The sequence below is a fragment of the Aulostomus chinensis genome, chromosome 23 (genome assembly GCF_037954235.1).
Source record: "Aulostomus chinensis isolate RoL2024-O1b breed Wild chromosome 23, RoL_Achi_v1.0, whole genome shotgun sequence".
In the NCBI taxonomy this organism is placed as follows: Eukaryota; Metazoa; Chordata; class Actinopteri; order Syngnathiformes; family Aulostomidae; genus Aulostomus; species Aulostomus chinensis.
The window spans coordinates 13,455,588-13,481,230 of record NC_141342.1 but is presented as its reverse complement, the minus strand read 5'-3'; the positions used below and the strand labels follow the sequence as shown (position 1 = coordinate 13,481,230).

The following is a 25,643-nucleotide window of genomic DNA, read 5'->3' as shown; positions in this document are numbered from 1 at the left end:
TGCCTCTAAAGGTTAGACTGATCAAAACAGTAATGATGATTAGGAGGATGATAAATTACCATCAGGCTTTTGTATGTGCGGGGAACCCTGCTAAAATCAGCAGCTCAGCTAGCACCACAAGGCTCATAAAGGCTGCAACAACCAATCAATCACCTTCCTGGTGAGGTAATTATGTTTGTTTATTTTGTGTTTAATGTTCACAAGGCAATAATGTTAGTATGCAACTTAAGATTGTATAGCTGGCTGTTGTTGCTGGGATGAGAGGGGGGAAGTTGCATTGAACCCTACAAAGATGTTGAATCAAGACTACAGCAAATATGATGTAGTATTTTTAGTTCTCAAAACGGCAATACTACACTACACTGACTTCTTTTTTTGACTGCATCTCCGCCGTTGCAGCGCTCTCTCTATTGCACGTGCGGATGATGTGCCTGAGTGATGGTTGCTACGCCCAAATAAACAGGTGGAACAAAAGCTCTCGGCTGTTGAACTAAAAAGAACACCAGTGTGCTCCCACCCTCTCGGATACAGAGACAGGAATCATGACAAGGCACGCAGACACACCCCTCGTGGATGATATCAGCATATAAACTTGCATCACAGAGGGAGTTGGAGAATTGATGCGTCCAGTTTTAGCAATGCGTCACGGGAGCTGCTGTAGCTTCTTGGCTAGCACGTGATCAAAACTAGGACGTGCATGTGTGAGAGCTTGCATGGGCTTATGCGAACATAATTTAGGCGTCAGCCGACAAACAGATATATCATTAATGACTGAAACTGCTCCACAACATCTGAACAAGCCCAAACTCCAGGTTGCACCTGGAAGTATCTCATTATAGACATAAGTGTGTCATCGCTCTCCAGGGGAATCCCCTAAACCAGAGCATTCCTAGTGACTGACAGGAGGAGAGAGGGTCATCGGTTTTCTCGCGTACACCGAACTGGGTCACAGCTCAGGCGGGTGAATCATTAGATTTCTATTTCTTTATTTATTTGTCTCTCAAAGAAGCTTGGGGGGACAACCGCATGGCTTGTGGATGTCACACCCAGCGGGCGCACTAACAGTGCTGTCATCACTCTGTTGTGATGTGTGACCACTGATGCTTCTAACCTGACAGTTTGCTTTCATGGAGTTCAAATCCAGTCTAATCCTCAGGCCAAATGACTGAGCTCTTCGTCAGTTAGAGGGATAATAATGATGATGAAAAGGGACACAAACCAAAAGACATGTTCCCGATCGGTAAAACACATGTTTTTGGAGTCCGCAGTTAAGCTAAGGCAAGTGCAACTTGGGGTTAATTTTTCACAAACTCACTGTAGGTCTTTGTAAACCCACCAAACGGGATTAAAATGCATGTATTTCTGTTTCTATTATGGTGATGGTTTTCACCAGTGGCAGACATTGTGGCAGGATTTCAATTTTGGCTGTCCATTTTAATTACTGTAGCTAATACTTTTAATAATACTGTAACTATTAGAGACAAGCCTGTGAACACAGTGGAGCTTTTAGCAGCTAATAATCCTGATATTTCCCCCAGGAGTCGATAAAAACCAAAAGGAGACTCTAGGAAACAAAAACACAACTCCAAATGCATGAGAATTATTCTTTTTCTAAAATTTCGCCCTGAATTCCTTCCATTGCCTCCAATTCTTCTTCCTATACAGAAAAGTAGCCAAACAGCTGATAAACTCACTTTAAGATTAAATCTGCAGTTATTTTCCAAATGTCTGCATTCTGTTGTCATGCCAAACTTAGATGTTACATTGTTTGGCTGTTTATGTGAAAGTCTTTGGATGTGTCACTATGTCTTGTATCTACTAACAATCACATTATCCTACATTTCTGCGGGTAAATCTGTGTAACAAGGGTATTCTAGTTGATGCAGGCTATTTCCCTCTTCCCCAGCAGTAATCAGTCAATACACAATGCAAGTCATTGTCATTATAATAGCTTCGATCCTTGATATTGTTGTATTGTGTACTGCATGCTCTCCTGACACCTCATCCCGAAGGTCCTCTCAATCCGAGGAGATCCAATTTGACTACAGGGAATGCAAATGTATTTTACAAGTTAATGTCTGCTCAAATACTCGGGTAGAGGCCTGCGCTGTCAAGTGTTACTTCGGTCAACATCCACCAGCAGTCCGAGTAAAGGCGTAGAATCCTTTTACAACCCCCCCCCCCCCCCCAGCTCCTCTTCTCCCGTAAGGTGTCCATTTCTCTCATTCTCCCTGGAGTGGTGGTAACAGTGAATGTTCAGGCACGTCTACCTCCACCAGGAGAGGGAAGCCTCCTTCATGCCTCATTGACTTTGTTTTCACTGGCTAATTTTTCCTTTCTCCTCGCCGTCTGATTACACCCAACCCATCTTCACCGAAAAAAGAAAAAAAAGAACACACACACACACACACACATGCAAGACACACACTTCATTCATCTCCTCCCCTCCCTTCTCCACGCCTTAACGTTTTGTTGGTGATTTTTGAAACGCGGGCTGTCATGCAGCAGTGCTCAGGGAGGTGGCGATTAACAGGGCTGTTGCCATATGGAGTGAGAACAGCCGTCAAAACCCTACATAATTGGCTCAGAGAGGGAAAAGAGTTACGTAACCCGGCTGAGGAAAAAAAGGCAGGGCGGGGGGGGGGGTGGCAGCAGCTCGGGCGGACACCTTGGTCTCTGCATCCTCCAATATTAAATGCCCATTAAAATGCTTGCAAGTGATTCATTAATGATGAGAAATGAAATGCATCATAAAACCTGAAGGAAGAAAGGACACATCTAGCATCCGGTAGAGTGGAAGAAGAGAATAAGCCTCTCTGTAGCCTCCAAACTACAGCAACAGAAAGGAAACATATGCCAGTTGTGTGTAGCGATAAGCCACAGAGAGATATAAGAATGAACATTTTATCAAATTACTACAGGAAAAACTCACATTTGATGAAGCCATTGTCATGTCTGCACCTAATATTGAAATGGACTTGAAGTCTGAGCCAGGGGTTTACATTGCTGACGGCCTAATTATACGGATTGGCTGCAGTAGAGCGTAGCCTATCAGCTCTGGGGAGGAATTAATTCTAGTTGAGGGGAAGAGAGAGAGAGAGAGAGAGAGGCAGGCTGCAGTCCGCTTCACTACTGTGAATTGATGGCTGCAGAGGGCCGCGCTGCTGTGTGTGTGCGTGTGTGTGTGCGTGCGTGTGTGTGTGTGTCTAATTCCCTTAAAGCTCCACACAACTTCACTGTAGGGTGTATTCTTTGTGATTTAGGAACTGTGTGTAGCTCTGACAGATTGTGTTGAATTACAACAGTCACAAGCAACACGTAAACAGCATCCTGGGTTTGGATGTTTCATGTGCTGATTCTTCCCCACTGTGCGTACGTCAGTCTTGTTTATTCCCAAACTAGTTTGGTGGTCAGAGTAATGCATGTCACCCCAGTGCATGCTGGGAATAGTCTGGAAGTTGCACTGGCACACATTACATGCCCATTTGAATCATGTTACTGTGTGATTTAGATTGCAGATGATCAATATTGGATAACAGCATATCGATCAGTTTGGTTTGATGATGTTTGGAGACGACCAAGAAATTTGATCCAAAAAGCAAATATGTAAAGGGTAAACATTTCATAGAAGAAGTGAATTTACAAGAGGAAGTTTATATAAGAAGTCAGAAAAGGACTAGATCAGTGATAACAAGGCAATTTGACACGTTTCTTTTTGTGCAAGGAATGTCGTACGGTGAAAATTCTATAAAGCTATTGCTGTTATCCTTAGTATTATTGTCAACATAGGAAAGACAGTTTGATTAATACAAAGAAAAAAGAAGAAGCGTTACTTTAATCACTTTCACAACTAACATTAATGGCACATTATTAGAATTATTTAGTCCAAGTCCTTTAGTGGAAGTGCTTCTCTCTCCATCGCCTGTTAGAAGGGAAAGAGGCAAGCTCATGGCTAATGCGAGTTCATCAGTGAGCATATATGACCCTCTTCACTCTTGCTGGTTCGCCAGCAGCTCCTGGACCCAAGAGATTTCCAGCTGTTTTGAACTCAGTTTCCTCCGTGCTCCACATGTGCAGAAACCATCTCGCAAGAGCTTTAGCATCTTTAAATATTTAGCAAGGAATATATAGTTTCAGTTGTGTGTGGTGGCAGCAACCTGCCAGTAAATATGAAATATCATTTATATTATCTACTGCAGAGCTTCTCATTGATTACCCACCTTTTATTAGCTCTCACGTGGACCAAATAAAGGCTGAGAGCAGGGCTGTTTTGTTGATGTTTCCTGGATTATTACTATTTTTTTCTTTTACAGTGTTTTTTTTTCAAAATTCTCAACATTAATAAGAGCATTTATAATGAGGATAGCAACGATGTGCAGAGTGTATACAATATGACACAAAGGTCATTAACATTTCACCTAAATCAAAGGTATATTCCTCATTTCAGATGCAACACTCTTAATGTCCACTGTAAACCGTAATGGACGTCACAAGTCTTCCCATTAAATAATGAGTACGCAGTTAAAAAGATGGTTATGATAACTTTTCAGCTGCTGCTGCACCGAACGGCCTCGTATTAAAGTGTTCCAGCATGAACATCAGAAAAAAGCCGCCTACAGCAAATAACATAAAATCCTACACAGGGAAGAAGATGGAAAAATAAAAAGAATCAAGTCGCATATGTAGGAAATCAAAACGAGCCAGAAATATGAAATATGTGTTTTTGCGAGCCAGACAAGTCTTGAGTTTTGTGCCAGCAGATGCTGTTCTGACAAATTGGGAGTATGTGAAGTCAGGAAAATATCCTGAATAGTTCATAAGGGAGGTGAAATCCTCATCCTGCCTCTGCACCCTGTTAATTGGCTGAGTCTGGAGCTGTTTGGACTGGAACCATTGCACAGTCTTAGTGCTGTCAACACAAATGCACTCCTAATACGCTCCAAGTTGCTCAGTGTAGGCAAATGCTCCGCACCTCCACAGCATCACAACTTTTTCCTTTTTTTTTTTTGAACGACATGTTCACACTTAAGACGTGCTGAGTTGTTGTTTTTTTCTGTTCCCCCCCCCCCTCAGTCCTCACACCTGCAGCATATCAAACCTTTTCCCGCAGTCTGGCAACCGACGATGGCCTTCAAACTCTCACTACTTCTTAGTACTACAAAGAACAGGGCACCGACGACTAGAAAACTGCAGTTTTGAAAACACACTAAAAGACCAGATACTCCCAAGCAGAACATTCTTCGTTGCCCTCAGTTTTTTGTTTTTTGTTGTTTTTTTTTTTACGCTGCCATGTTTATTTATGTGTGCCATCGGCCCTTTCTCACGCTTTGCGGTGACAGGTGTCAGTGGCTTTGTTAGAAATCCTCTACTAGCTCCTCTGTCTTACTTATGCTCAGCTGTGGATGGCTGTCATCGTTGGCAGCCCCGGTTGGCACTAAGAGAATCTCTTTTAGAGTGACAGCATCATACGATTGCACCATTTTTTCCTCCATATAGTATTTTTCCACAGTTAAGAAGCCTATAGTTTGCATGAATGAAATGATGTGATGGGGTATTCTATATATAGCGCTATCAGGAATAATCTCGCACAGCAGAGAAGCCGCTTGTATTTATTCATTCTATTATGGTCTTGATAAAATGATATGCGTCATTATATTATTATTAAAAGGGATTTACTGGAGAATCACTTCTCCTAAGTGATACAATATTTTACAAGTATTTGATCATGATCAGTATGAGCTAAAGTAACTATGTGACAGTATGTGTGTTATTTGCTCCTTGTCAGAATATCCCACTGGTACAATATGTCTATCAGCAGGTATTTGTTATCAAAGCAAAACACACTTACCAGCCTGCTCACTGAACATCAAGACAGGTACCACTATAGTACTGTCAAGAAGCTACGATGCATCTAACGCTGTTCTTACGCCTGAAATACAGCAGAGCCGGGATGCTAACGTCAGCGGTGAGGAGCAGGGAGTCGCTGTCACAGTAAAAATACCTGAAGGAACACGTTGTAGTGCAACAGTGGGAAAAAGAGAGGGGAAAAAAGCCATCCGTCGTGACAAACAGTATTATAGGAGATTCAGCCGTACTATACAACACATTAATCTAGCCATGGATTTATTCTAGAATCAGTTTTTACGTATATATGGCTGATGAGGAAATAACCAGGAAGTGAGTATCGAATTCACGAGTTAGAAACATGCTCAGGGCACTAAGAGAAACAGAGGAGCCGACAACATTGATAGCAGTGGGATGTGAACAGTCTCACTGCCTGAGACTGTTGTTTCTTAATCTGTACACTGTCCCACGTTATGTGTCATGTGCCTCCATGCATACATGTGGTATCCCAGGAAGAAGAGCTACAGCTACGTTTGGATCCTAATAAATGAAAGGGGGAGATGACCTCACACACAGCACTGAAGCTGTAAATCAGCCATATAAATAGTGTTTTTGTAGGTCATGTTGACCGGCAGTTAATTTGGGATTTTGATGTGATTTAAACTATAAGTTCAAAGTCATATAGGCACGAGCAACCTGCTGTGATGTTCTTTCTCATGTTAATTATTATGTAAAATGTAAACAATCTCACCTCATGCATGAAATCTTTTTTTTTTTTTCTTTCTCCTTTCAAAACTCCCAACAAAGCAGTGTAGGAGGACAACCCTATGTGGGATTTATGGAACGCGCTCTGACAGTCAACTGTGTTCTTCTTGCCTGTTTGAGTTTATTGATGAATTGAGTTTGATCTCAAATTGGATGCACGTGCCTGCCAATGTGCTGTTTACATAAGGAACCGCCATATAAGGGCAGCAGACTCACGAGCAAATGGCGCTGCCTTTGACGCTCACATGTCGTTACAATCCCGCCTCGTCTCTCCATATGTGTTTTAGAGGTTTGCATGATTCTGCATGAAAATGAAGTACTTGCATTGCTGAAGTGAATACTCATTCTCAGGCTTGTCCACCACACATCGCTAGTATCGATGCAGTAATGAGACATCATTGCAGATTGATGATCCCAGCCAGTGTACTCCCATCATCATAATCTGAATATAGAGTTTAGCTTGACCTTTTACTGCAGCTGGAGCGAAAATAGTAGACATGACAAGCTGAGGATCCGGCAGAAGTTCCCAATTTTTGCTATAACACTCAAGTGGAGTGACAAGAATAAAGACTGCAGGCTGGGTGGGGTGTCACAGCCGAGCAGACGAGCTGTCAATTCACACACAAAAAAAGGCCACTTTTACCATTAACTAAAATCAACATCAGTTTGACAGCTTATTTACACAGGCTTTATTTTCTGAATGATATTTGTGAATTTGTTTTTTAGGGGTCTGGAGGCATAAAGGAAAGATCAGTGAGCTGCCACTTTATATTGCGGGGGGGCGGTAATGTCAGCTGCTGTTGTGCTATAACTGGATTAAGGTATGCTGCGCAATTTGTCATTTCTTAAGCTTTGCAGCCTTCCTATTTGTCAACAGTGACAATGTGGCATTTTTCAGCCTCACCTCAATTATATGCTCCTCACAGTATTGTAACAACAACATCAACATAATATGCCCTAGGCTCATCTGCTCCATTTGTACCATTTACCTAAAGCTGGGGTTTTTTTTTATTCCTTTCCAGCATCCTCATAGTCATGATATTTTCTTTTCTTTTTTTAAAATCAGAATCAGCTGCAGGGATGGACATCAGTGCGATTCTAATATTACTGCCAACCGCCAATCAAAGCGGCTGTCTTTTCGGTTCTTGTTTTATATCGTTTTCAAGAGGGGGAAAAAAAGACTCAAGTAAAAACGTCATAACACCTCGTTTATTTTCTTACACGTACTGTTGATTAAGTAACCCCTCAAAGGTCACTCAAGGCATCCTAAAAATAAATGGAGTTTTTGGTCTTATTTGAAAGACAGTAATGTGATAGCATATTGAGAAGGAGTTTGCATAATTGCAGATGAGTAGAAGTTGCTGGGGCAATAAAAGCAATGAGACCTCCGATTTTCAACAGTATGTTGCATTTATCCTGATGTTTATACGGCTGTTAGAGCTATTTTTAACATCTGAGATCTCCCAAGAATGCTCTTGAGCTACAAATGGGACTTTCTGTTCAAATAGTACTCGGATCATCTCAGATTGCATTCAGGAGCGTACCTCGTATGCAGCACATAGCCGATGAATCAGTTGGCTATCGGTTGCTTGTTTTATTTATTTTTTAATCACGAACACTTGTTTGTATCAGTCAGTGAACGCCTCTGTGGTCTCCAGGCTGCTAGTAAACATATCAAACCTGAGATGCAACTAGAGCTCTGCAGTTAAAAAAAAACAAAGCAACAACTCTGCCTTCCTCTGCTTGTTTGTGATGCACACTTGCTAGATATTTATGAAAGATCGCTTTTGTTTCTCCCCAAACATGCAAAAAAAAAAACAAAACTTGTTGCATTTGTAGCAACAAGCGTCGTCAGCGTCGACTCTAGCGGAGTGTATAAACAGACGAACGTTTCGTTCTCTCAGAGTGTGTGTGTGTGTGTGTGTGTTTGAGAGATATGCTGAGAGAGCTGCTGTCTGAGAAAGATATCTCTCTTCTGGATTGGGAATAGAGAAAATGCATAATAGATGAATGTCTTCACCCCATTGCAAATTAGAAACTTGACTAAATAAAAGGTGAAAGATGAGATTTAAATAATAAGTAAGAAATCTTTTTTGTTCATTTCTCCAACACAGAGAGAAGAAACTTGAGCAAATTCAATATTACCGTCTTGAATAATGTAACAATGAAAGTTTTTTTGCTTGAACTTTTCCGTGATGAGGTGTTTCACTGTCAGCAGCAATTGCTGCTGTAAATCTCTGTCGTTTCCACTGTGACTCATCGTCCGCCACTTTCCACGTCAGGCCTATATTTTGCTTTTCAAAGCATTTCATCTGAGCTTCAGCTCGGGAATTTTCTGCCGTCATCTCTGAGTAACCACAAGTATCCTCTCTGCTCCTAGTCTGCCGAATTTAACGTCATCAGACAAAAAAAAACAATAACTGTGAAATAACACAGAAATGGCACACTTTGTCCGTGAAGCCAGAATCCTCTACCTTTGTTTCCTTAAGAGACTGCCCTTTTTCCCCCTTTCTTTTTGCGGTAATTTAGAAACAGACATCCAGTCAGTAAAATCTATTTGCCTGTGGCGCTCATTGAGCGGGACACATCAAGCATGAGGCAACATTGTTGTCTCGAGGACTGAGGGGACTGCATTGTATTCATCCCCAAATGGCTCTGAGCGAAAACGTCTTTGATTAATATGTCTGTTAGGGAATGCTATGCATCGGAGAGAACCACTTTCTGAAAACACGACCATCATTCATGTACAACATTTTTGTCCGTCAGGTTTAATGTTTTCATATATCTTTTGATAAAGGCCACAGGAGAATGGAGATGAATATTTTTTGGAGAGAAGCAATATGTTTTAGTGAGACTTTAACTGCTCCATTGTGGCAGCTGAAATCATCACCATTTATCTCCTGATGCGCTCATGCTGGATGAGTTGGATTGTCATCAAATCCCAATGTAAGTCATTTTGGAGATATCCAATTAACAGACTCTGCTGTTATCGCTTCAATATGTGAGGGGAAGTTTTATGTAAAAAAAAAAAAGAAGAAGAAGAAGAAGAAGAAGTCATAAGCGAAAGGAAAAAGCAAGTGCGTGTGTGTGTGTGTGTGTGTCATCTTATAGAATGAGGTCACTCCTTTGGTGTACACACACTTTCCGGTGCTTTGGACTAAAAACGCTCTTTTTTCGCTCCCACACATACAGATATACATAGCAGGTGGAGGTGTTGAGCAGCGCGTGATGCAGACTGAATTAGACTACAGGCACTCCGTGAAGGCCAGGGGTGGAGGGGCTTAACAGGATTTCACTGATCCAGCGTCAGGCCCGACATTTCCAGTCCCACATGAGAGAGACCCTCTTTGCCAGCTCTGCTCCAAGGCGAAGTCCTGTAGATATGTATTTCATAGTAAAACTTTTAACTTCTTCTCTAGAAATCCTGATGAAAACTTGCTAAAGCTGTGTTGATGAGTCACTTTTAAACAATCAGTGGAGAGCTACATATTAGCGGTGAGAAATACAGCCCAAAAATTATATCCTATATTTCAGGGGGAATTCTCTCAATAATGAAAGTTATTGACAATATCTCATAGTACTGATATTTTTATGGCTTAAAAAATTTGATTCAAGGACATACTAGCTCATCAGGCTGGCATGAACTGAATCATTTGCCTTCGAATTATCCAGAGAAAAACAAAGATCTCTTTAATCTCTAGTTTGTAGCTAAAATATGTAGTATATATTGTATATATACTGCTCCGTTTTAAGTAAAAATATGGGTAAATTCTAGTATTTCACCTGGAACAACAGTGGTTCAGATTCGGATTCAAGTAAGGAAATGAAATCACTTAACATGAACTGCTAGTTGTCTTCAGATTCGCCGCTCCTGAGCTCTCCTCTCAGATTTTTGTGGCATTCTACAGATCAGATGATGAGTGTGTTCTTCTTAAAAAAAAAAGATTAATGGCTGAATAAATTCAGCGTCATCACAGGGCTGCTAGCAAATCTTACATGTGACTGTGGTTTTAGTCACATCTGCTCTCTTAGAGACCAAAATATTTCCACTCTATTGAAGTGGCTCCCTGTTAAAGTATTAACTACAGCACTACAGCCAGGCTACAGTCTCCCTCTGCCATGTGTGTTTGGTTGTGTCCAGCAGTGTGCATCCCTGTCGTAACGGTGTGACATCATTACAACGCTGACACATAACGTGACATTCTTTTTTTCTCCCAAAGGGCTTAAACATGATCCTGGGCCTATGCTACGATGTGGCACAGCCCTATTACACATTCACAATTTTCTGAAAATAGGTGTAAAATAACATATCAATCATCAAGGGTTGGTGAAATGTACGTGTGGACTCACTGTTAGTGAACCTGTATGTTACTGCTGCTGCTGCTGCTGCTGCTGCTGCTTTTCACAGATTGTTGTCTAATGGCACAATTATTGAACATTTGTAAATGGACTGCATTTACTCTATATGGCACTTTTCTAGGCTACAAACCACTCAAAGCACTTTGCAGCGCATTCAAACATTCACGCGTACACGTGCATACATTGTTAGCTAACACACTGTCATAAACTCCGGCAGGTGTAAGACCAGACTACAGTACGAGGTCCGTTTTGCCAGAAGATTCTCACAGATACTTTCCTCCGTCTTTGCTCCTTGACCTCACAGTAAGTGGACACTGAAGGAAGGTGACCGCTGTCACTGCGTGGCATCATCGACTGCATGCCAGATGACAGCAGTCAGTCTCTCTTCCAGCCTCTCTGTTGCTTGGGAAACAGCTGAATGCTACACGCTGCTTCTTCCCTTGAAGTCTTCCAGGCTCATCTTTGGTTTGCGTCACGTCAGGTCGTATTGATCGTGGTTCCACTCCTCTGGTTTTTCTCAATGACACTTATTCACAGTCTCTGGAGGTGCCGAGGATCGAACCAGTAACCTTCTGATACTAGACCTGAGCCACGCTGCATCTGTATTAACCCATCATTCATTTTCTATGAGGACTTTGTCAACAATGTGGTGTTTTGTGCCTTCGACTGACACTACGTTCAGCCACCACTGTCATGTCATGGTAAATCTTCGTGTGTGTGTGTGTGTTGCATAGATTTTTTTGCGTAAAACTTGTTGAGATGACATCGTTTAAACATCTTTGTGTCATCTACTTCAGTACAGTTTACACCTTTAAAGCAGCAGTTATTCTATTTCTGTATCCCAATATAGCTTATGTAATGGAGTACAAACGAAGGTGGAGCAGGGCTGGGGAGGATGGTGTTCTAGGGACCTCTGGCAACCCCCTGGGATCTGAACCCAAGTTCCTTTGGGGGACCAAGCCAGAAACCTTGTCTTTGTTTCTGCATGTGTTTCCCTGATTGGATCAGAGCAGTGTCGTTCTGCTGGGAGTGAGCAGTCTGAAAGGCATGTAATCCTGTTCCCACTGCTCCTCTGAGAGCACAGAGCGTCTGGAGCTGCATGCTCCTACCTGTTTTTGTTTATATGTGCGTGTGTGTGTGTGTGTGTGTGTGTGTGTGTGTGTGTGTGTATATATATGATTTGTTTATATATATATATATATATATATATTTTTTTTTTTTTTTTTTTTTTTTTTGCTGAGGTTTTGAGTGGTAAGGGTGAATTTTGCTGTGATTCATGTTTCTAAAGAAGCTCCATTCAAGACAAGGATAGCTGTATTGAGGTTTACGGGCAGTCTGCCTTATTTAAATGAAAACAAAAGTCATCAGGGATTTGCTTTGTCTCTGAAATTCACTGCTGGTGGGATTTATTTAGTCATAGATATCGTAATTGGGATTAACCGTTGTCCCCTGGTGAGTTTTCATAACTAGTTGTCATTAATGTAATCCAATTAGTGCATTCATTGTGTTCACACATTTGTCTCTAAATGACTAATTGCAGGTGACTAAGCACAGACTCAGTAAACAGATTTACTTGATACTGGAGTGTTGCTAATTCCTCATGTCAGATCAGAGTAATATTCTAAGTATGGCATCTATTAACCACAGATCATCTATCCTATAATAAATCATGCTGTTATAGATAAATTAACACCTTGGCATTTATTTCTGGACAGTTACCACAGTGCTACATTCTGAAGAGTTTACTGAGATCTGACACTGGTGAAACAAAGTCAGATGTGTGTAAGTGATTTTTTTTTTTTTTTGCCAAGTCTGGTGTCTGCATAGCAACCACAATAGATGTGACGTGCCTAATTATGCTTTCAGTTCATGCGCAGCTCTAAGACACACTTGCAAACATCAACCCCCCCCCAAAAAAATCATTTCATTTAATCCAATATGAGGAAAGAGCCAGTCATGTATACTTGGCTTGATGCTAAAGGTGACTGATGACCCACAGCTACAAAAACAAAACAACAGCAAAATTGCCTCTAGACCAAAAAAAAAAAAAAAAAAAGTAATTTGTGGATAAAGAACATGTGCTTAAGTTTTTGTCATTTTTGGGCAGTTTTGCTGTTGTTTTGTTATAGTTGTTATTGTTTTCTGTAACATCCCATTAGCTTCAAACTAAATATACACGGCTGCCTCTTTCTGCAAACTGGAGTCCCACACATCTGTGTGAGCTCAAGCTACCCATTTGTTAGTACTTCAAAGGCAAAAAGAAAAATTTCTTTATTTGATTATTTGGTACATTTGTCTCATTTTCCCCAAATAATTGCATGTATTTTCTGAGTGAAAATTGACATATTAATATAAAAAAGGATTTTATTGTTATTTATTTTTTGATTTTTTTGGTTTTGGGCTGGCTTATCAGCTACTTTATATAAGGAGTATCTCACTGAATGGTCTGTGTATGGAGTCCTGTTGACCTGTACTGGACGTGGGCAGGAGAAGCCATGACAAAATAAAACCCCCAAACTGCAGAGCTCTGCAGGATTTCCAGTATCAATCCCCCTGCACAATACATCACATCATCAAAGTAACAAACAAACACAGGCGAGGACATAAACACACTGTAAAATACCACATCGCAATACACCCACAAGAACACAGAACTCTGTGAATCTGCTGCTTGAAATACCTACACAGCCAAACCTTTTCCAAGTCACAGTTTATGTGTCGAACAGTGTAAGGCAGCACTAGCTAAGCCTGCAGTTCCCTCCTTTGAAATCCGGGGCTGTGTTTGCTTTTTCATATCAGTAGTATCACCATTTCAGGGGTGTAAGGGCTAATCACATCTTCCCTCTGGTAATCCTAAATCCCAACCTCACCTCACTCTTTTTTTTTTATGCTGGTTCCTCTAATCCCACTCCCTCTTGATGTTGGCTGCTGTTTGTATAAAATCAATAAAATATGCCGCAGAAGAACGCAGCCCTCTACCTTCATCTTGGCTGCTTTGACTAGACCAAAGCCACCGAAAGGAAGTAGCTGCCTGATCTCACGAGTCAAAAATTTTATTTAGGGGTGCTAAGTCCAGCCCCCTGCTAAACTCATGTATGCCCTCAGTGGCTCCATATGCCAAAAGAGCTGCCAGGGGAGCGGACAGGCGAGCTCAGTGACTGCCAATCTGCAGATGCAGGAGCTGTCCGCTCATGCATATTAAACCCACACCACCTGCTTGTCGTACATCACACCCTGCATTCTTGGTCCTTGGAATTTTAATCAGCTCCACTGACAGGAAGCCACTCTCTTGTCCACGTAGGAGAATCATTCAACTTCTCTCCATCTTACTCCCTTTCATGCATGTTGATGTTGCATGTCTGCGACGTCCCTGAGTTCCTTTTTTTGGAAAGACAGATTGGATATAGAGATTAGACGGATAGAGATTGCTCTGCCTATAAAATAAGATACATCCAATTGGGTTCTGTTGTCTCTCCTGTCAAGTTCTCGGGCTTTGTATACTATGCGCTCTCACGTTCTTGTTCTCCTTTCAGACGTGAATAATTACCCGCCTCATGTTGTACTAAGTAACAAGACAGAAAGAAAAAAGAAATAGCATCAAGTGCATAGCTTCGCCAAGGCCAATGTAAAAGAATGCTCTGTGTTGCTATGTTGAACAGATCTGCCAAAAGATTTAATGTGGTTTTTGTTTTGTTTTTTCATCCTGCATGCTATATTCTTCCAGCAAGTTTGGTGAAAATAAGCCTGGTAGGTTTTGCATGACAGATGGACAAGCAAACAAAAAAAAGCAGTGAGTGGAAACGCAACCCCCTTGGAAGATGGTGATTTAAATTACTTCTCAGTCTTTCTTGATTTGCACAGTTGAGTCAAGGCAATTTAGGCTTTGACTTTTTCATTTTAATTGCTTTCCTCTCCTCCTTTCATACCCCTCTATCTCATCGCGCCTCCTAAAACCCAAACTTGAGATGCATAGAAACTCCATTTTTGAGTTGTTTCCAATTCAGACATGGCATAAAGGAAACTACATAACAATGCAAAAACCCTATAAAGAGTCTACGTAGCGATCATAACGCTGACAAGACTTCAAATCATCAGCACGGGAGAATCAGTGTTTTAACCGCCGTGTCTGAAGATGTTGCGGTTACTAAACGAAGACAAAGTGAGGTATTTGTTCCTCTACACCTCTGTTTAATTCTCTAGAACCCTCAGGATTAAATTTTAATGTTATGCCATCATTTTCAAAAATAGTCCTTTGTAAAAAAAAAAAAAAAATTTAAAAAGGCAGATGGAGACAAGTGCTGCCAAGACAGGACCAAGTGTGGTATCAGCAGTGTGCTAACAGTCTGAAATGCACATCAACAAGCAAGCCAAATATGCCACATTTGATAAACGGTTTGTTAATAAATCGCAATAGAGAACGAAAGAATTGCCACTGACACAAATAGGATATCTTTTTTTGATGGACACATGCGGTGCAGGCGCCCTCTGAGGCACACATTTGAGTACCTGTAGGTTAGTGTTTTGCGATGAAATATGTGACTGTGTCAGCATTTCCTGATCTGGAATGAATTGCTGATTTAATGTTTTAAGGAGAGGTCACAGCCGGGTAATATCCAAGCATATTTCTATCTTAATGGCTAGACATATATTCTGTCAAAATGTCAAATCACATAAGACTTCCTAGGCTATACGGTAAGTCCTCCTCATCCTTCATGCGTTCCTTCACATTTGCGTGCGCGCATTGTGAGCTTTTCATTATGATCATGGCCCCATTCTTGCCGTCCCATTTGTAAACAGAGATAAATTATTAATCACTTAGTGCGTCCTCAAGCAACACCACAGGTGGATATATTTCAAACTCCAGCAAGCTTTAATTTTGGTTTCATTTCTTGCGTGTCCTGTCCCGGTATCCAAATCTAAATTTAATGCCATGGCTGTGGCAATAGCACTAAAGCGACCCTGCTCATTAAATATACATTTTATAGATTCAAATTTATTTCTCCAGCTGCTGGTTATTCTCTGTTATTTGCTTTGTAAGTAATGGAGATAATAGCATTAAAGTGCATCACCCACCATTGAATATGAGGTAGAAGCACTTATCCCACCCTTGACAGCTTTTATGAGTCCCCCCCCTCCCCCCCCAGTGTATGAACGCATGGTCATAGCCGCTCTGGCATCTCCATCCTAAGCATTTAGCTAAATGTGATGTGTAACACATACTGCTCCATCATATTCAATTAAAAACACCTTCAAAAACGTACAGTTGTGTCTGCGAATGGAGAAATGTTGAACACAACCCCCCCCCCCTCCCCAAAAAACATAAAATATTAAAACTTATTATAAAACCAGAGAAATAACAGTAGCACATGGCATGTTTTGTTTCCTTCCTGAGGCTGTAACATGATTATGCCCCTCCTGGTGGTATATTATGATAATTACACTACAAACTACACTCAATGAAAATGGGGTAAATTAAATGTCTATTTCCATGATGCTGAACATGGTAAGTGTAGACAAATTAGCACAGAAGAAATTGCATTTAATACCGTTTAAGTATTCTTCTGATCACTGCGAATACAAATCCAAAGACAGTTTGATCTTGATAAGCAAGAGGCAGCAGCGGGGGGATCTGCAAGTCAAAAAAGTTGCCGCTGCTTCTTGTCACAGCAGCATTGTTATGATCCTCACGATGTCTGTTGCCATTGTGACTTCATTACCACCACTGAGTCAGAGTAACCACCGAGGAGGAAAATAATAATACAAGCCGGCTCCCTTGATGTTTGCACAGCCTTCTCTATTTGACTCTAACACATTGCACCTCCAACTGGGGCGGAGCGCACATCACACGACAAGCGATCCGTGCATTCTGGTGGAGAGCAGTAGTCTTATAGGTGTTTTGTTTTCTTTGTGTTTTTTAAGGCTCATGGTGAAGTCTTTAACTACAAAAAAAAAAAAAAAAAAAAAAACTTCTTGAAAATCCTCTCTTGCACTACATTGCGTGAGTTACAGATTGATCTGCCTAAGGCAGGTTTGGGAGAAGGCAGGAATGGAAATTCAGAGTTGTTTGTCATGTCTATGGGTGTCATCCAGACTTTAAAGAGGAATCAGCTGACATGAGGTCAGAGGATGATTATGACATTTCGTTCGGGGGGTAAATTGTTCCCTTAAGGTTTAATTCCTGCTCAAAATCCTCTGGACTCTAGTTTATGAACACAATCATATGGGGCACTAGCACTTAACCTATAATAACACTGTTATTGAATGACTAGACTCAATGGTGAGTCAGTAACCATGCAATACTTTGAACTCCTTAATACACTCTTGGGTGGCTGGTCCTAAAGCTGGGGTCAGGGGCCCACAGGTTGGTCAAAGGGGATTTTATTTGGGTCACAAAATGAATTTGCACAATAACTTTAATGCCTTTTACAGTGCACAGTTGAGCTTGTTGTTTTCCCACCGCAACTCCATAATGAGATTCTGCAGCTAAGCAGAGTAAGAGGATATTTGACTAAGAAAAAAAAGCATATTAATTTGCAGATGAGAGAAAAAGAAGAAGGAAAAAAAACCCTCACCTTATCTGAAAAGGGTAGGGACAAAGGTTAATCCCACCCCTTTTCCATAAAACATCATTAATTGATTAATTAATTCAGATATTATCATGACATGGTTTCTTTATGTATTTATGGGGGGGGGGGATCCATCTTTTTTGTTTTTTTTGGTCTTTCTCAATTTTCCTATTTGTGCACTTTTACACTTGTGACAATCTATACAGAACCGCCGGGTGCGCTACAGGCGGCGCCCATGCAGTGAAGGACACGGTGAGCATGTGTGACAAATGTCCCATTGAGTTCCTATCAGGAGCTCTCATGGCGGCCAAGGCTGTGCACTCTTTAACCCTGCTTACAGGCAGTGACAGCCACCCTTAACCAAGCGTCCCGCGGGTCAAATACTATTTGTTCCTGTCACGTCAGGGTCTCATTCAGTGTTGTTCGTATGTATGTCTCTGCACGTTCACCTGTATTGACGTAGTAATCTTTCATTCTCACCCCTACCTCATATTTTGCCAGAGGCTTTATCTTTCCAAGGTTATTAAACAGAAAGCAAAGGTTTTGTTTGTTTTTTTGCTCAAATATTCACATCCGCTGTGGTTTTATGAAGCATGTGCTACTTCACGTTAATGCCCAATACAATCAGGAGGTTGCCAGTTCAGTCACATGAGAAAACGAGATGTCACCCTTCGTTTTTCTTTTTGCAAATTGTCTTGAAAAAGAAAAAAAAAAAAGTCCCAGTTGAACCAAAAAAAAGAAGTGATTTTTGTGCTCGGAAGAAGAAATGTCTGTTTCATTTATTTCGACATTATTATGAAAATTTTGGGGGAAAATTTGTGTCACACACTGTCTTACGCACATGGCACAACATTGACATCAATAAATAAGCGAGAGAAAAGAACAACTTGAAAACTGGCTGCTGTTGAATCAGTTTGTTTGAGTTGCTAGTGTTTTAGTCTGATACCTGCACTCAAACCAGAGTCAGTGTGACAGAGTGAGCAGCAAGAGTTACATTTTGACAGGATGATTGGAAAAGTGGATGTTCTTTAAATACAACTAGAAATGATACAATTAGCCGCGGCAGCCTGACTTCGACATGACTCATTGGAGCGGTTGGAACAGCCAATATCAACACGACTGTTAGCTTCCATTGCCCCTGCGTGAAAATCATGTCATATCCTATGTTTTGTGCCATGTTATTTGTTTAACATGGCTTTTCTTTTTTTTTGTCGTTGTTTTTTCATATGATAATGTGGCGTGGGAGGTGTGGCGGTGAATCTCCTGGATGGAGAGGAGGTCGGATGGCTGGGAGCCAGATTGGCAACATTTGAAGTTGCTCAAAGTTCGGGGCCATCACTTCTATTTTATGATTCACTGTGTGTGTTCCTGATGTCAAGCTTTAGGAGAACTCTTTCAATTTGGAGTTAGAACTGGCTTTCATTTTCTTTTTCTTTTTTTCACATTTTTATGGAGATATTATTTTAACATTTTATGATAAAACCCCACAGTGATGATATGTATTCAAGTGCAGGACATAGACATGTTATGTTTTAGGTTGTGGTCTGCCCTCTCCAGAGGTCACGCTCCCTGGATGCCCTACTTGTTAATCATTTTGCTTCAAGTGCTTCTGCAGAAAATAAGGCAGGTCCCAAACACTTCCAAACTAATATGACAGATGGCATTGTCAGGACCAGTGTTGTCCACACCCACTGCACTTTATATTTCTCTGAATATGGTTCTGCCCACAAGGCACTGGTGCATGATGGGTAAGCAATCAGCAGCCTCTCTCAGGACCCTCGCTTTACGTAGTAAGGCCCTCTTTGATGTCTGCTGCAGTAAACACAGGCGGTTCTCTCCCAAGCCCAGTCTCCTGGGGGATAGAGCTCAGCACAAGAACGCTAATGAGCACATTAGAAGGAAGTCATAGCAGAGGAGAAAAAAAGCTCAAGTTGTAAATGGAATTGTCTCCTGTGTTGCCTGTACCAATGATGCTGTGTCCTCAGTCATAGTTTACATCTTTAAACACTCCAGTATACCCATACTGTATATACTCTGGGTCTCTTTTCAAAAGAAGGTTTGAGTGACAGGTGTTATCCAACATAGAAATAAACAAGCAAACATCATAAACACACACACACACACACACACACACACACTCACACACACACACATATATATATATATTCTGCATTTTACTTAATCAGAATCCGTTGCAGGAATTTTTTCTTGGTACAATTGATGCAAACATTCATGAAAACATGAACTGAATTGTTAAAACAAATACTTAATCAAGTTTTGATCCTAAGGACATGATAAAATGAATTGAAACAGAATAATTCTATCACCATTAGAGTATATTCTTTACTAGAATGACATGCGTATCTCGCTTACAGCCGCACCATAATTAACAGTTGAAAATAATCAAGTGTTAAAACTAAAAGGTCTGACTGTGAAACTGATGTGACGCGTGCCACTTACGATAATAGAAGCAAACAATTACAAATGGAGCATTTTCCACTGAACTCCATATCATATAATCACAGGATGTAAGGACCTGATGTATAGGAAGCTACTGGAAAACAGCGTTACAAACCAAATGTGTCCAAAAAGCTCACCTTTTGTCGTCTTTTATTATCGGGATAGAGAAGAAACTGTAATATAATTTGAGCTCCAGTGATGAATAGGATTTGTGGAAGTCCTCTGGTGCATTTTCAGTGCTAATTACAGAATCCTGCAGTAAAAAAAGACACATTTTCTTGGGTTTTACTCTGTACCTTGAGTTGTTTTACCTCCTGTAACCCGGACTTAACAGTCATAGATCCAAACACATTAATACTTCCACCGTTAGAGATGAAGAAACATTTCGGAATGAAATAAATCCTATATTTATATCTCGATGGGGTTTTGGGGGATGTTGGGAGTATTGATTGGAAGTGATTCAATACTTTCTAGAGGAGCTATAACCTCAGATCTCTCAAGCATAATCTAAATCTGTGATCCCCAGCCAGTGGATTCCTTGAAAGTTACCAAGGGAATCAGCAATCTGGATTGCCTTTGTGCAACGGGGAGAGTGAGAGACGTGAAAATGATTTCAAAGAGTCCAGGATGAATCATGCTTCCACTGCAGCTGCTATTTATTAACACTTTTCCAACTTAGGGTTTTTTGGGGATTTTTTTTGTTTTGGTTTTTTTTATCAGGAACCTAACAGTCAGAGTTTTCAAGGGTTTGCAGGAGCGTTTTTGTGAACAACTTTATAGCTGTGTTGATAAATGAACCTAATTTTTACTTGGCTTGTAAGTATATCCCGTCTTTACAGCATCTGAAAACATGGGGCACTTCATTTTGTCAGCTTTTTACATCATTAATGAAGGATAATTAAAATAGATATACTTAAATGGTTTGACACAAAAAATAGTAACACGCACACAAAAACAAAAAACTAAGCGATTCGAACCTACCAAACTGGATACTCACCGTTTTGCAGACAAATTGACTAATTACATTATTAACTTGGAGTATCTGATATAAAGAAAGTAGCCCATCAATCCTGTTTGACAGGTGCTTATTCAAAAGCGCCTGAGTTTTGAATAAGTACCTGTGGTACACTGACGATTTTTTCCAATTTCCTGCCTGTCACAGTGATGAAAAGGGAACCCGTAAGAAATTGACAGCCTGTATTGCTCAAGGCCAAACATATCTGGAGATGACTTGTTCCTTGATGAGGCCAATAGGCCAAAAAATTGGAAGTAATCCTTAAAGACTTAATAGGTTTCAGTCCAGGCTATTTGCTTGAAGACCTTGCACCCATTTGAAAATTGCAGCGCCTTTAGTTTTTTTGGACTGACAGCTGACAGAATAATATAAGGTTCCTCACTGAACACTGAGGTACGTGCACTTTCTTCACATTTTATAGATCAAATAAGGGCAGGTTTGCATAATATTAAACCACCACAGGACATTTCGAAGATCAACTAGAAGTCCTTTGCACTTTTAGAAAATACCATCATATGTTTAATTTAGGACGCCCATGTCAGCTTCTATCCCTGTGGGTGGGAAAACTGGCACATTCAGTGCCTGCCTGGGAAAAAAAAAAAAGAGAGCCAATTTCCAAAAGGTGCTGCCATAATGAGCCTCAGGAGTTTGGGGGTGAAAGTTTTGTGGGAGCTTTGTCCCTCATGGAATAAGTGTAAGGAGACATCATACATCATCATCAATTCTCAAAGTGCTGTGTCATCGGTGCCGTAGTGACCTTCTTGTAGCTCACATCCTATCCTTCCTGCGCTGTCAACAATATGTGACAAATGACAAGATGGTGAACCACCTTCAAAATCAAAGAATACACACTTGTAACGATACACACACAAAAAAAGCCTTTGATTCCGTTTTTTTTTTTTTTTCTTTAGTTGAATAAAGTATGTTGCCAAGGAACAGGACTCAAGGTTTTTGAAATGTTAGTACAGATAAGATTTCAGCTAATAAAATGGTGACCACGTGAACTTGGTTTTTGAAAAGATTTATAACACAAAATCAATGTTGTCTTGTGTTGAAAGAAAAATGAATAAAAGTTGTCATCGTGTGTCTTTGTGTACCAAATGCGATATGTGGTCACTACTGCTGCCTGGATAGAAACAAAGAGGAACTACAAATGCCATGCCAGTTATTACCAGGGACTTAAGTACCACAGGGGGAGGTTGTGTTCTATTTTCTGTTATTAAAGCTGCATCTTATAATAGATAAGCTTTGAACATTTTTCCTGTGGGTATTTATGGAATTAAAACCTACCAGAGAGAGTAAACGAGGCAGCTCAGGTTTGAGGCCTACGTACATACGCATCATCACTCTGTTGCGGCTGATAAATAAGAAGTGTTGACCAAATTGTTCAGACTAAAATGCACAAAACAGCACAAGCGAATTTTGATTTTGTTGAGTTTCTACACATTGAAAGGCAGGTCTTGCTGTTGGTATTGATTTGCGTTTGCATTATCCAATAAAGCTGAATAGCCAAACTAGCTACTTCTGGTTAGCTCTCTGCCAATGAAACGATCAATTTTTGGTTGTTGTGTGACAGTCCAAACTATTTATTCCCCATTTCACAACCATTTCCACAAGTTTTGATGCGACTGTGTCAGATAGTGGCCCCCTCCCCTAATAATGATAAGGAGGGAAGAGGGCAAAAAACTTTTTTTTTTAATTTATTTATAGGATACAAAATTAGAAAATGCCCCATAGTGCAGGATGAGTCATCAAATACTTGAGTTGTTTCAACAGGAAGACAAAATACTCCGATTTAGGACATAAATCAAGAAATAAATGAATACTTAACACAAGGACAGAGGAAAACCCTGGAACATGTTTATTTAATTTCATGGGTATATAGATCCCTAGAAGGATACTCCATTGTTGTTGTTTTTTCCCAGTGAAGACATGAGGAGCAACAGTAAGTGATTCAAATGATATCTCCCAAAGTTTTCACTGTGACAGAGTGGAGTCTCAGATGGCCCCAGGAGCAACACATATCTCTTTTTGTGTTCCCTCTGATCTCTCATCATCTCTTGGGCCTTACATCAACAGCCCCAGATTTAACGATCAATGGCCATAAACAAAACATAGATTGAACTAGACACTGGGGCACAACAAACAGATTACTGTGTTTTTTATTTTGCCACAAGTGATTGTTCGCTAGAGCCTCGGGTTGAAAAAGGCCGACGGCTGCGACGAGTGTGGCGCACACAAAGCAGATTGGCCGTCAAAGATTGAAGTAAACATGATGAAAAATAGATAGGGAATGACAATTGCTAAAATAATTGTGTATGTGCATGCGTGTGTGCATATCAATAGCGTGTTTGTGGGAATGATATAAATGGATGAAAGCAAGAATCAGATGTGTAATCCAATTGTAATGGAGGGGAGTATTGAGTGTAATACCACTCAATCCAATTTTAAATGGCTGACTACATGATGGAGTGAAGCAGCATCTGAGTGATCATTTCTGTGTCACTATGCACGTGTGTGTGTGTGTGCATGCGTGCGTGTCTGTGTGTCTGTAGCAACATGTTTACTCTTGTGCATGAATGACTTGCGATGATATCTGCATCCACTAGCATGTGGCCGCACATGCAGGCGCACAATATTTCTACGTTGGCGTGGCCAGATACCTGACAGCTGTGCATATTTCACAGGGTGGAGGACCCTGCATTGCAGTACTTGTAGATGGCAGCCATGCTCTTTTTGTGAGAGCCGCTCAGGGTCAGACTAAAGAAAGAGAATTAAAGCTGCGTCAACTGTCTCTCTCTGGTGTCTGTTTCTGTGTGGTGTAATAACATAATCATTCCTTTTTACTTCTGCTCTGTAATTTTTTAAAGTTTTGTTTAGTTTTTTGCTGTCTTTACTAAAGCAGCAAACCAAAGAATTCACAGTGGGATTGTGGTTCAACTTAAGCACTTGAAACATGCACCGAAAAAGAGTACATGTTATATGTCATTAAATCAATGAATTGAACACATGTACAAAAAGCGGTAAAATACTGATTTGGATTTTTTTTCCCCCCTTGTTTGGCCTCCTTATAAATACAGGCAAAACACATGTACTTGACCTTATTATGTTTACTATTGATTGCATTAATATTGAGAGTGCATGTTTACCTGATGCATATTGTACAGCTCATTCACCTGTAAATGCTTAAAATTGATGGCGGAGCCTTCCATGCAAGGCGCCAATCCGCACAGCAGCAATTAGAGCTTGAGTAGTTTGCTCAAGGACCCTTCTACTTCACTGAAGAAACCGAGGATCAAATCAGTAACCTTCCGATTACTAGACGGCCTGTCTACTGTACCTCCTGAACCGTGCTGCCTGCGTGTTGCATAAATTCTCAGGGGCGTTTCAAAGTAATGCCACAGCTACATCTATGCCTTTTTCTTTCATGGCCAGATAACCTTCCTGTCATTCCTGCTGTAGCCCACCTCTCACAGAGACATCTCCCAAACCGAATCCTATCAGTGGTTGATAGGAGGCCGCAACCTCCCCGATGATGTGCCCTCTCGTATCTTAAAGCATAATTTTAATACAAATGGCCCTAGCTTTTAAGTGATTATGAATTCTTGCTTCGCCTCTGGCAATGTCCCTGCATATTTAAATATTTTAACGCTCAATTGCCATTTGTTTAAAAAAAAAAATGGAGGAAAGTGTCCTGTCACAGCTATGATCATTCCTGTGTTGGGGATATCATAAGTTGGTATTAAGGGGTACAGCACTGCTATAAAGAGCTTTAAATCCTATCAGAGATGTTCTCAGTGGCTACAGGTCATGTTTCATTTCCTGATGTAGTCCCTCAGGATCCAACCTGAGGACAACTCTGTTTGTGTATTCTTCTTCTTTGAAATATGATTGGGAAGTGAATCTTTCTTGTCATTTCTATGGAGATGATTGACAGGTGCATGCCCCAGTAAAATCTAAAGCCCGGATGACAAATAGGGTTAGTCATCCGTCTAATAGTAACAAAACCGAACAAATGATCTGTCAGTCCCCCAAGGTCAAGGAGCCTGTAAGCTAGTTTTGAGACAGAAGCTATTAATGTAAGGCATTAACATGGGAGTGTGTCACTTGTTTACTTTACAACTGGTATTAATATCTGATTGAGATGCGATTCAGATGTGTTTGCTCTGTACATCGCATCCTCTTGTCATATTTTTGGGTCTAATCAACAAACAGCAACAAAGATTGTTGGCCATCCAAGAAGCTGTGCTGTTGTGTGTGTTTGCTTCTCCAAAAAAAAAAAAAAAAAAGGGCACGGAGGAAGCCATTGTTAAAAACTTACCATCATTTAACAACCATTTATAGACTCAAGCCATACCTGTCTTCCCCTTAAAATGGCAAAGTAATTTCTTCATTGCATCCTGACCAGCCTTGTGCAGTTGCCTGTATTTAGCCTTTCCTCTGTCTACAGATGGTCCAAAATGGAACTGCAATTGACTGGCACTAAAAAAATGCAAGCAAATCACTCCATTCCTACTTTTCTCAGCTCCCTGTTCATTTTAGAATTCAATTTAAGACCTTGTTGATTGTTTTCGAAGTCGGTCAGGGCCCATCTTATATCTTTGACCTTATTCACTGGCACTCAGCTCTTAGGT

General features: G+C 40.7%; 1 protein-coding gene across 3 annotated transcripts in view; it reads left to right on the top strand.

The window, feature by feature from the left end:
• nrg3b (neuregulin 3b) overlaps positions 1 to 25,643 on the top strand; it is a 206,106-nt gene that overhangs the window by 89,289 nt on the left and 91,174 nt on the right. The window lies entirely within an intron of this gene.